At 44.8% G+C, this 13,553-nt stretch overlaps 1 pseudogene; it reads left to right on the plus strand.

The window, feature by feature from the left end:
- Positions 1–8,092: 8,092 nt before the first annotated feature.
- On the plus strand, positions 8,093–9,462 carry LOC119304979 (annotated as a pseudogene).
- Positions 9,463–13,553: the final 4,091 nt, after the last annotated feature.

Raw genomic sequence — 13,553 nt, forward strand, 5'->3', positions numbered from 1 at the left:
GAGGAATCTTTTCATAATGAAAGTCAAACCAAGTCTTATCCTCATCCTCTAGTGATGTCCTCAGGTAGAAACCTCTCACCAACGGCTCAAACACCGAGATCCTCACCCGGAACCTTAAATTAGTTCCCCGGGCAATTCCATCCTTGTCACAGTCAACTTTAACTATCGATCCAAGCCAGTTTCCTAGTGCTTTACCAAACTTCTCAGTCCTTCTATCAGGAGGAAGATCATCAACCCGGACCCATACATCCATCGCGTCAAAAACCATCTCTGATGGCCTCTTATTTCCTTCATATTCCTTTAGAATAAGCACACTGAAATCATACTGCCACGGCCCATTATTCATTGCATGTTTCCAATTGCCCTCACTCCCAAAGTGTACCTCAAACACATTCGATCCCAAGTCTCTGAACCGAGCTTCTCTATGCAAGCCCCAGGCCCTAGTCATCGTCTTCTCCAGGGCACTCTTTATCATTGGTCGTTTAGAGCAGAACTTGCCCACCGCTGACCATCATGAGAGCTTTGGGGTTATCTCATCAGGATCATTAAACACCAATCCCTCCGCTTCTTTATCCATCAACACCATCCCCCCATCCGTGCCGACATACTTGACGTCGGATCAGGCATCTTGCTCTCAACCGGCGATCTCAATGGTTCCCTACTCGTGCCATCTCCACACTGGCGGATCGGCGTAGTCGCCGTCATCGTCCTGGCATCTGGTGCAACCTTGCTCTGTAGTGTCAGTGTCCCCCACGCCGTCCCAGAGGACGCAGCCTTTTTCAAGTTCAAAGATCCCGTCGCTCCCGATGATTGGATCGGCGTCTTTGTCGTGTTCTTCTCCTGTGCCATGCATACCCACCGGCCTTGAGGCCGTGGCGTCCGGCTTCTTCTGCGTGACCGCCGCCACCTTTGGAGATGCCATCTCCCCCGCCCCCTTGTTCGCCTGTCCCGTTGCTGCTTTCTCCGCCATTAGCTCCGCCCCTGGCAGAAACAGCACACCTCCAGTCAGGGACGAGGGACAGCGCCATCGCTTTCCCGGCCCCTACTGTAGACTCTCTCACCCCCGTGGCAAAACCCTAACCCTAGCACGAGAACCCGATCGCATGCAATCGCCTCCCGTCGCCTTAGCGGTTTCCTACGTGGTGGACCCGCCTCTCTCTTGTAACAACCACGCATCCTTCAAACGTTGATTAGCTGACGTCATTTGTTTTCAACCCGTGAACAATTGAAAGTAGTACACATGGTACTAGTTTGGGGTATATACTGTTGTACAAAAATTTGGAGTATACACTGTTACTTGCAACCGTGCAGTATATACCATTCTTTTGATGTAACCGATTGACAGAAATAAGTATGACATCTATATACTGCTTTTGATCAGAAGAATTAGCACAAATATGTAATACTTATTCAAGGGTATGTACTACTATATTTTAGATTTTTTAGAAGCGCATACTTTGTGAGGTGTTATATACTGCACTTTGATGAGAGGAGAAATACCTTTTTGTTTTGTTGGGTGAGTATATACTGATTTTTTCTTAAGGGGGTAGAAATTGCATTTTTGTAGATAACGTATACAATTTTTTACAGCATAGGAATGTATACACTTTTTCTTTCCTGAGAAGGTACACACAAATTTCTTCTGAGTGAGTATAAACTATGCATTGCTGAGGAGGTATATACTACTTTCTCATTATAAGTGAGTATATGCTACGTTTTCCAGAGAAGTTATGGTGGTACATACTATTTGGTTGGGAGTGCATATCTACTGCAATTTCCGCCAAAGAGTATATACTTTTTTCGTTATGATAAGTATCCATTGTTGGATATCATTTATGTAAAGATTATGGTAAAATCTGGTACAGTACATGGCCATGAAGGGAGTATTCGAATAGAAATATGGTGCAAAATCTCAATAAAAACAAATCAAATATACACCAAAGGGTATATACTATTCCGAGGAGAGTACATACTTTTTTGTGCGAACGAGGAGAGTACATACTTCAATTCTATAGAATTAACTATTGGTGTTCAAGTCATACTGCTTTTCATCTAGGAGCTTTACAATTCTATGTGTAAAAGTATACGTAAATGAGAGTAGATCTCAACTATGAGATGGTGAAACCCCTCAAAGAAAGTAAAGGATGGGATGACGGAGGTCAAGTGTCTTCTTCGCCGATCAGGCAGGGCCGCAGGGGTTGCTGCATGAAGTCATCTCGTTGTCGTTGCAGGTCCTAGCCGCCGGACCGCCGCCGACGCCGGCAGCGGCGGCCATGTTCTATATTTTCCTTCAGCTATTGTCGTGGAAGCTGATGCCGGACCAGATGCCGCTGCCGCACCTCTCGTTCGTCATGGCGCCACTGCCGCATATCATCTTTTTCGTCGTTACGCCGCTACCGCTGCAGCACGCCCGGCATGTACTCAAGGATATGATGGCATGCGTTAAGAAATCAGGTTACCTTTGTTGTCGTCGCAGCCACCGGCGTTCGATTTTCTGGAACACGAAAAGAAGCCTAATAGGCTCACGATGGAAGACTTGTAACAATATACGCGTGCTTATCCCAGGAAATCGGGAACGACTTTTCAAAGCGCTCGTCATCTCGCATGAGATTTACATGCATTAGTTAATTAAAAAACTTAAACGGGTTTTATCCCGTAAAATCCAACAGGGCATGGTGAGAGGAAAGACAACACATGGGAGGAGTATGTACTCCCAGATGTACCAACTCATTTTCCTATATATAAATGGGGTTTATCCCGTTAAATCCAACATGGCATGGTGAGAGGAAAGACAACACATGGGTAAAAGTATGTACTCCCAGGTGTACCAACCCATTAGTTTTTTAATTAACTAATGCATGTAAATCTCATGGAAGATCACGAGCGCTTTGGAAAGTTGTTCCGGATTTCCTGGAATAAGCACGCGTATATTGTTACAAGTCTTCCATCGTGAGCACACCGTACATGACGAGGAAGGATTGGCTCGACCTCTACTTCGACCAAAAGTAGTTTAGGTTAGTTTAAATTTATGATTTATGTTCGGTTATGCAAACTATCTATGTTTATGTTTGAATGCATGCTACTTTCGGTTGAACCTGCTTTGAACTTGATCAAATTGAAGCTTACAACGTTAAGTTTAGGGTGATCGACTAGAAAGGGCTTTAGTCCTTTAACTTTTAAAGGATCGGCTAGAGATGGCCTTATGACTTGTTTATTTCAGTTCTTTACAATGTGATACTCTATATGTGCAACTATTTGCCGTGCAGTTCAATTTCATCAATAACAGTTTCAATAATACCACTATGAATTACGATATTTGGTTGCTGTTAAGGATATTGCAGTTAACATGCCTTTTCATTTTTTTGACAATAACTAGTGTAATTTAGACCTGCACAATACCAGTTTGAATGACTATTTGCCTATTTTTAAATGGTATGCCTGATGCAGTTAACACACCTTTCTACTTCTTGTTTTGCTTAACTAGCATGCTTAAGCCTGCACACTGAAGCTATCATTTGTAGATTATGTTGTCTACCATGGATACATTTGGTTGATGTTTACCCTGTTGTGCTTAAATGCCTTTATATGTACTCATGCATGACAATATTGAGAACAGTGTTGTTTTCCATCGAGATTATTTTCATCGCATTGCTTATATGTACTCACTGTTCAGGATATCGGTAGCTGGTACCATATAGCCTGGGGTTGATAAGGGATTAATTGCCGAATCAGACATTTCATGAATATATCTGTAACCCATTTATCAATAGGTTAAGTAGGGTCATATTTAATATATCTTAGGCTACATAGCAACATACATTGTACTGAATGACTAAATATGCAATCTCGAACTACATAGCAACAAGAAAGAAAGTTACCTTAATGTTCTGATGATGTCTAGATATACATGTAATAAAATCTTACATAATGGGATAGAGGGAGTGTTGTACTACATCATTTTTCAATTGTTGTTTAGCTTTTAATATTAACATCGTGCTTTTAGGTACATATATCATTGCCAAAGTTCGGCACCTCGACCCTTTCTGGGGTAATGAGATATTCATGAACCAGCATCAAGTGAGGAAACCGATAAAGATTGTTATTAAAGTGGATCCAAAGACGTCAATCAAACTATTTGTTTACACTTTATGCAAGACAACAGTGAACTCCAGGATGGTAAGTAAGAACCCTGTAGCCTTCCTTTTACTGCTCGTAATGAGTTGTGTTAGATGACAATGTCTCAATCTTTTTTCCTTTGCAGTGGATCCTGAAGCAGTTTATTCAAGATTACCTCTCAAACTACATGATTGGTGGCCGGCTACCACAAGGGATTGGACTAGAGTCCTGCATGCCTTGTACATCCAGGAGAGCACAATATGGCCATTCCGCTTCACCTTGTTCAGCAACCGGAATGTCTGTCGCCTCTTTCTTTACCATATGTAATACTACAAGTATAGAATCCTAGTTCATCATTCTTTATTTGGTGCTTATGTAATTCTTAAACATATGTACATGTAAATCAAATAATGCATTGGTTGTTTGAACTTGATGGATATGAATAAAGGTAAATCCCACTTTCAAGTTTAAATTAGGTACAATTGTAAATAGCGGCAATGAAATTAGGACGAATTTACGGTGTGCAAGTCATTACGGTGCACACGGTTAATAAAGCACAGCGTGTGCGATATACATCATAATCCGACACGGTTTACAGAGAGGAAACGTGTGTAACAATGCACACAGTTTCCGTTTGCAAAGTGTGTGTGATGTCCGACACTATCACATACGCTGCGGGGAAACTAAATTTGTGTGATTATCTACCTATCGTATACGGTTTATAATCATGAACTGTTTGTGATGTGCCAGACATCGTAAAACTCCCGTGCCTGGAATCTGTCTGGAAAGCACCCATGCCTGAAATCTGCCTAGATTTAGGTAAAACCACAAAACTCCGACTGCGATGACAATGCGAGCACAAACGAGTAGCAAGGATGAAGCGTTTGGGATATTCGAGATATCGAAAACAGTTATATAGGGACAACTGTATGCATCAAGGCTCCCTATCCCCGACTATTTCTGGGTCGTGTGGGAAGGACCCCTTATCGTCCACACTCCCTAGGCGCCGGTTCCAAATATCGTCGTGGAAAGGGGTTAATAACCTTTTGTATAGCACCAACTCGTACTAGTGTTGCTTCATCTTTTTCTTCTTTTATTATTAGAAATGTAATGAGAAATGCCAACACCTCCGCTCACTTGTGTGCAAAACATGTTTGTACACTGAAGGTGACGTGATGTTGGATGGACTCTTCCCCCAGTTTCCTCATGACCAGCGTTCTCGCTGACCATGCTGGAGCTGTTGATGATTGAATAAAGCTTTAAGTTTCCCAAAAAAAAGATTAATGTTAAACTCATGCGGGCATGTGGCTGTAGGCCCACTTCGTGATTCATGTGGCTTACTTGTATATACAAATTCAATTGTTTCATTCATCTACCGCATATTATTCCAGCAGGAGTATCTTTGTATTTTCATCCTACTCTTCGTGTATGAGATTAAGTTAAAGCTGGATAGGCGCTCACAATGTGTCCTATCTCTATGTCGTTCCTCCACATGCATGCATGACAAAAATAAAACAAACCCTCTCACTCTCTTCTCCCACATAACAAATTCAACCTTTTTCAACCGGTGCTAATTCAACCCCACCATATCTTTTAAACCACAATTACGTTTTTAAAACTTTTTATTTGAACTCCAGTAGCTAAGACCTCTAGAACAAGATCATTCTTGAATACATTCAAACATTTTCAAATTACAATGTTTGAATGACATCAATAGGTTTTCTAAAATAAGTGAATTAAGTTTTTAAATTGAATGAAACAATTTTTTGAAATGACTGAAATTGGGTTTTCTGACATATGAAACATATTTTAGTGTGTTATTTCAAAAATATGAAGCTAGTTATTTAAAAAATGTGAAGCTGGGTATTTCTAATTATTTCATAAAATGAGTGAGTCTATGTTTGAAACGAGTGAAATTGTTTTTAACTGATACTTTGAAATAAGTGAAAGTTTTCTGGAATAAGTGAAATAAGTTTTCTGGAATAAGTGGAGTAGGTATTTTGGATTGGGTGAAAACAATTTTTTGAAATGGGATAAACGTGTTTTTCATAAACGTGGCACATATTTTGCTGTGAATTTATGAAAGATTTAAAAAAATTGAAACTAGTTATTTAAAGACATGAAACTGATTATTTCTAACCTTTATAAAATGAGCAATTTTTTTTATGAAATAAGGGAAATGTTGTAAAGATAATCTGTAAGAAGATAGAAACAAAATTAATAGAATGCAGCAACTGGCCCCATCGTTATGTTTGCTAAGGACAAGCCGGTTGTGTTTCTTATTGATGGTGGCATACACCAAGGGTGGCTAACCAAGGGGAGCCTGGCAGGAGACCTGCCAGAAGGCCCGCAAGGCCCAGCGACCATGGGGAACCCGAAGAAGGTGATATGCACGTGATGACCATCTTGTTCTCCAAGTTAGCAGCGGCTGCTACATGGATTGCATCTCCCTCTGTAAAACCCTAGCCTCTACCTTGTATATAAGGGGTGGCTAGCGGGCTCTCATACCAATCTATTGTCAGATAGACCAACTCTTGGTAGGAATCTCGTCCACATCATTGCATTCCATTGCACGAGGTATCCATCTACCATGAATAACAAGAAGAGGCATGATGTACGGTATTACTCTTCGGACGCCTGAACATGGGTAAGTTGTGCATGCGGGATCCGTCTTGGTAATTCCGACCAAGTTCGCCACCCTACCAAGGGATCTGACAGTTTTGTGCACTATCAATTCTGTCGGAAACCAAATCCGGGATAGAGATCCAGATGAAGCCTACAAGTTCACGCTAAGCCAGACCCTCACCTTCGGCTCTTTCGAGCTAGTGCTTGATAGTTGGGGACAGCCCTTGGACGTCACGCGCCCGCCCTACATCTACTACATGCGCTTAGGGACGATCGAGTTCCTCTTCAATGAGCACGCGAGACCACGACAAGCTATGCCTACTCGACCCGTATCGCAAGGAAATATGTGTGGGCTACCGCTCGCAGCGAAAAATCTGGATGTACAGTTTCATTGCTTTTTAGCACAAGATAGCTGAAATGAATAAATTAATTTTCACAACCTAGCTTTGATAAGCGCTTACAGTACTGGAGTTTAACATTATTCTTTAACTAGAGGATACCCCGCCTGTTTGTTGCGGGTTGATTGATTAAATTTTTGGTCCATAACATGAGAACTAAAATTAAAAATACATATGATTTATTATGTTTGATTATGTATAGTTGTAAAATATTTATTGAACATAAGTAGAATAATTGAATGAAAAATATTTTCCCATGTATGGTTGAATGTTCTGGTGGTTTTTTTCACATGCAAGATTGCATGTTGAGGTGGGTCTTATCCCACTCATAATTATAAGATGAGTTACCAACTTGCATGTTGAGATTTAAGTAGTGGGGATGACTCTGTTAGGTATATAGGATTCATGCCCGCGCGAGTTAATTCATGTTGTGCAACGAATATACAAATCTAAAAGTGGATTTTTGCTACCAAGTTAACGTGGCCAAATCCATGCTCAACATTTAACTCTACCTACGCAAAGTGTATCTCGCTTAGAGTAAATTGATCATATTGGATATGGCTTTCGCATTAGGATTCGATTCATGTTTGCATGAGTTAATGGGTATGTATCTCCTACATGAGTGAGAGTGAAGGGATATGCAAATCTAAAATAGAAATTTTCTCTACATAGTTAATGCAGCCCAAAACTCTTGCTCAACAAATTATGACTCTGTGTAAGGCAAAGACAAACATACTTGCAGTATACTCATATGAATCGGCACACATTAAATGAAGATATGCATATAGTAGTAGTATATAGGAAATATGCACATTAAATGAATCTATGGATTTTGGCACCACAATTAGTTCTCGCTCAACATTTAACTCTCTGTGTATAAAGACTGCTTGCATTCAAGCCACCAAGTAAGGTGCGGTGCTCTAGCTTGCTAGTGTGACTGTGTTGCTGCAACCATGGAGCTTGACACACACGCTCTCGCCCTCCTCCCGCTGGTGCTTGTTGCCTCGCTGGCGATGTTCCTCCAGCCTGCCGTTGCAACCCATGGCATGCCACGCCCCAGCGGAGGCTTCAGCCTGCGCCTGGTGCCCAGCGCCGGCTGGAACAGCACCATGCACGTCGACGGCGGCGGCTTCCTGCACCTCAACGAGCAGGCAGCCACCACTGCGCTTCGGCCGCATGTCCACGGGCCGAGAGGGCTGACATACAGCGTGGCCACCACCGTTGGGACGGGCCGCGGCCGCCGCACCTACGACCTGGTGCTGGACACGGTCAGCAGCCTGACATGGATGCAGTGCTTGCCGATTGCGCATCCGTTCCCACAGATGCCGCCGCCCTTCAACCGGGAGATCTCGACGTCGTTCAGACGCGTCCCGCACGGGAGCGACCTGTGTCATAAGCTATCCAGGGGCAACGAGTGCGAGTTCCGGGCCACCCGCCTCGACGGCGCGCATGCGAGCGGTGTGCTCGGCACCGAGACCTTCACCTTCGCGGACGATGGCGGCCGCGCCGCAGCCGCGGAGGTTGGTGGCATCGTCTTTGGCTGCGCGCACACCGCCACAGGGTTCCACGGCCATGGAGTACTAGCCGGCGTCCTCGGCCTGGGGAAGCTGATGCCGTCTCTCATCTGGACTCGGCTCCGCCAGCACTGGCAGGACGGCCGCTTCTCCTACTGCCTCTTCGGTCCCACGCGTCCGGAGAGGCACGGCTTCCTCCGGTTCGGCGCCGATGTCCCGGCCACCGGCCACATGAAGAGCACCAACATCCTCTACATGCGCTGGACCAGCCCGGATTTCAGCGCCTACTTCGTCAAACTCCTCGGCGTCAGCGTCGCCGGCAAGCGCCTAGCCGGGCCACCCGGACGCCGCATGATCGACTTATTCCAGCGCCACAAGTCAGGCGGTAGGTGGTACGGCGGGTGCCTGATCGATCCTGGGACGGGCACGACGACGATGACGCAGCTCGCGTACAACGTCCTGGAGCACGCCGTGGAGGAGCACGTCAAGAGACTGGGGATGCCGCTTGTCAGGCACCATGGTATCGCCTTTGCTTCAGCGGCGCGACTCAGGCCGCCATCCCGCACCTGCCGACGATGACGCTGCACTTCAAGGAGGGCGGGGAGGACGACGGTGACCTTGTGATAAGGCCGCAACAACTCTTCGTCTTCGTTCAGCACGACATCTGCCTCGCCGTGGTGCCGAGCGAGCACATGACCATCATCGGCGCGATGCAGCAGGTGGACACGCGCTTTGTCTATGACATCACAGCTGGCAAGATCCACTTCGCTCCCGAGAGATGCAGCGACGATACAGGCGGCCCCAACTGAACTAGGATGTGGGCTTCCAGTAAACCCTAATTTAAAAAGTTTACAGTTTTCAATGCAGCTTTTTCTTGAATTAGATGTTGTCATCAACTGAAAAAGAAATAAAGAAGACTACATACACATTTGGCTCTTCGTCCCCTCCCCATTCCTTCATTAGCGCATCTTCAATGCGGACCCGTCCAGACGCATCCGCGGATATGGATGCAGGAGCCGCTCATCTAACTATTTAAACGCATAGTAATATAAGAGCCAATTAAAAGTATGGTGTTCATACTTCATAGCAGTCGATCACAACCAAAATGAGGCGGATGCATGTTCATAGTTACATGTGCTATATCACACAAGTTTCAGTCCGGCATTCCGAGCAAAAAGAATGCATTTTCGCCCTCCCAGACCAAATGTATGTGCCTCCTCGCTAAATCTGTCACCGGCTCCTCCACATTGACCGCCTCCTTCTCCTCCACGGTCAAGCACTTCAATATTCTAACACGGACGAGTTGCGGGCCGAATAACCTCGTAAAACAAAGTCCCAAAACACAACACGTGCCACAAATGGGCTGAAAGCACAAGGGGCCATTCATGGCCCCACACACTTAACGAGCCGTTAACAGGCCGAAAGCAACCAGAATTTACAGCAACCCATAGACATAATGGATCATTATGGGCCGAAACTCGTCACGGGCTTAAAATGGCCCAAAGGCTTCATGGGCCTTGAACAAGCCAAAAAATACCACAGGTCGAGAATGATCAAACGGCAGAACATGCGTTAGCGAGCCAAAAGTCGTCATTCCGGTAGTGTACAACGGCGTAAATGGGGCTAAGATAGCTAGATCCCCTAATGAAAGAACCATGCCATCGCTCCATCTTAACATGCCCATGTCTCCCGGGAACGCCTCCAAACCCTCCTTCCCAGGGCGTGCACATGCTTGCACGAACTGCAACCCTCAGGTTGTAGTAGCGGCGTCGTCGGTCAGCTCACAACAAAAATGTTGTCAACCTCGCCATGCACCGACCACGGTTGAAGCCTGCAACACAAGCAAGCTCTAGGTTACAACACCAGGTTGCTGCAACACCATTGCTGCGACCACCCCCTTGAAGCACCGGTGATGCTCCATTGCAGCCCGTCACACTTCAACATGGATGCTAATAGCAAGCATTTTTGTAAAGGTATTTTTGTAAACGCCTCAAAACTCTGTTTAGGAAGGCATTATCCAAAAACACCTCGGCTGGACGTGGGATTGAAGGTGTCTTTTCAAAATGTCTCAGCTGGACATAGCTTTGAAGGCGCTTTTTTTTGTTTGCAAAACACCGCCTCACGGATTGGGCATAGCTTTAGAAGCGTTCTTCTGAAAGGCCTGCACTTCATCGAGATTTTGAGGCGCTCGACGGAAATAGCCACCGTATTGTTAAGGATTTGAGGGTTTTTTTCTAAATTGCGTCCAAACTTATCATTGATCCCAAAGATCCTCATGAATTGGCTTAAGAGAAGATAATATTGGCTTGATTGACATGTGTGAAGCCCACTGTCGCAGGTGGCCCAACAGAGTCCGACATACATACATGCCTAGTTGTGGAGACACTCCTGTAGCACCGCACCACGCTAGTACAGCAACCCCCCATCCCCGCTTCACGCTATTCCCTGCAGCGTCTCCGTCCCGTGGCCTTTGAAAACATTGGAGCACCTCTGCCGCTCATCTCACACCACTCCTTGTAGCATCACTATTGCTGCGGGCCCATCCTTTTTGCAGCCTTATGTTGCTGCTCGACATCTCCATCTGCGGTGGCCGACCTTGTAGCTTGTAGCGCGACGGCGGTCGAGGAGCTGGCAACACTCCGTTGCAGTATTGGTGACCATGCGTAATGCTCCATTGCAGCATCGCCCACACGTGGAAGCTCCGTCTGCATGAGTGGAAGCTCCATCAAAGCACTGGTGGCGCTCAGCAATGCTTCTAATCCATCAAATGCTCCATCACAACGTTGACGATGTTGCATCGGTGTTGCGCAACTTGTGGTCAGCGTTGAACCCTCTCTTGATTTGGGTAGGGGGAAGATGGTGGTCGTCGTCGGGAGTGATACATCTCCAATGTATCTATATTTTTTGATTGTTCCATGCTGTTATATTATCATTCTTGGACGTTTTACAATCATTTTATAGTTATTTTATATCGTTTTTTGGTACTAACCTATTGGCATAGTGCCAAGTGCCAGTTGTTGTTTTCGGCACGTTTCTTACATCGCAGGAAATCAATATCAAACGGAGCCCAAACATCGCGAAACCTTTTGGAGAATTTTTATGGGCTAGAAGACACCTGATGGGCCAAGGCAGCACCTGGGGGGAGCTCCGAGGGGAGCACAACCCACCAGGACGCGTCTGGGGGCCCAGGCGCGCCTTGGTGGGTTGTGCCCACCTCGGGTGCCCACCGGACTGCCTCTTTGCTCTATAAATACCCCAATATTCCAAAAATCCTAGGGTAGTCGACGGAATTTTGATCCAGCCGCCGCAGAGTCCAGAGCCACCAGATCCAATCTAGACACCATCACGGAGGGGTTCACCACTTCCATTGGTGCCTCTCGAATGATGCGTGAGCAGTTCCTTGTAGACCTACGGGTCCGTAGTCAGTAGCTAGATGGCTTCCTCTCTCTCTTTTGATTATCAATACAATGCTTTTGGACATCCATATGATGTAGCTCTTTTGCGGTGTGTTTGTTTGGATCCGATGAACTTTGAGTTTATGATCAGATCTATCTTTTTATATCCATGAAAGTTATTTGAGTCTTCTTTTGATCTCTTATATGCATGATTGCTTATAGCCTCGTATTTCTTCTCCGATATTTGGGTTTTGTTTGGCCAACTTGATCTATTTATCTTGCAATGGGAAGATGTGCTTTGTAGTGGGTTCGATCTTACGGTGCTTGATCTCAGTGACAGAAAGGGAACCGACACGTATGTATCGTTGCTACTAAGGATAAAACGATGGGGTCTATTTCTACACAAATAGATCTTGTCTACATCATGTCATCGTTCTTATTGCATTACTCCATTTCTCCATGAACTTAATACACTATATGCATGCTGGATAGCGGTAGATGTGTGGAGTAACAGTAGTAGATGCAGACAGGAGTTGGCCTACTAATCTTGGACGTGATGCCCATATAACGATCATTGCCTGGATATCGTCATGATTATTTGAAGTTCTATCAATTGCCAAACAGTAATTGTTTTCCCACCGTTTGCTATTTTCTCGAGAGAAGACACTAGTGAAATCTACGCCCCTGGCTCTCTTTCTCATATTATTTGCCTTTCCTGTAACCTCCTACTGGATTGATACCTTGGTTCTCAAAAACTGAGGGAAATACTTATAATACTTTGCTGCATCACCCTTTCCTCTTCAAGGGAAAACCAACACATGCTCGAGAGGTAGCACTGTTCTATGTTGACACTAGAAAAATTTCGAAAGCAATAAGAGGCAACGGATATCGTTCCGTCCCCAAAGGTGGCAGGTTCCCTACCGAAACCATCATGCTTGTTGTGAGAAGCTCTGGTTTATGAGAATCTTATACCCTGCCCCAAATGGGACAACAATTTTACCACGGCATGTTGATGCTGCTCCATGATAGCATGCCAAGTTTCTTGAATTTCAGACGAGTTTTGGATTTACTAGAATTTAAAAGGCAGGTATCTCAATGTTTTGTCGGCAATCAACAGTGCCCTGGTGTTCAGTTTTCATTCTCATTTCTTGCATGGGACCTAAAAATTCACCCAAGGACACACATGTGCTTTTTCAACCAACTTTAGTGCACTGGAGCATGTGCTTGTAGTTCAAATTTGAATTATGCACATTAAAAGCCCAGAAACCCAATTAATGTATAAAAAAGGCAAAACGAACCCCGAAAAATTCCAAAATTAAACACAACACTCCTGTTGTTCTATGTTGACACTAGAAATTTTTTGAAAGCAATAAGAGGCAACGGATATCGTTTTGTCCCCAAAGGTGGCATGTTCCCTACCGAAACCATCACGCTTGTTATGAGAAGCTCTTGTTCGTGAGAAGCTTATAGCCAAACCTGCCCCAAACAGGACAATTTTTTTACCA

The sequence above is a fragment of the Triticum dicoccoides genome, chromosome 5B (genome assembly GCF_002162155.2).
Source record: "Triticum dicoccoides isolate Atlit2015 ecotype Zavitan chromosome 5B, WEW_v2.0, whole genome shotgun sequence".
Lineage (NCBI taxonomy): Eukaryota > Viridiplantae > Streptophyta > Magnoliopsida > Poales > Poaceae > Triticum > Triticum dicoccoides.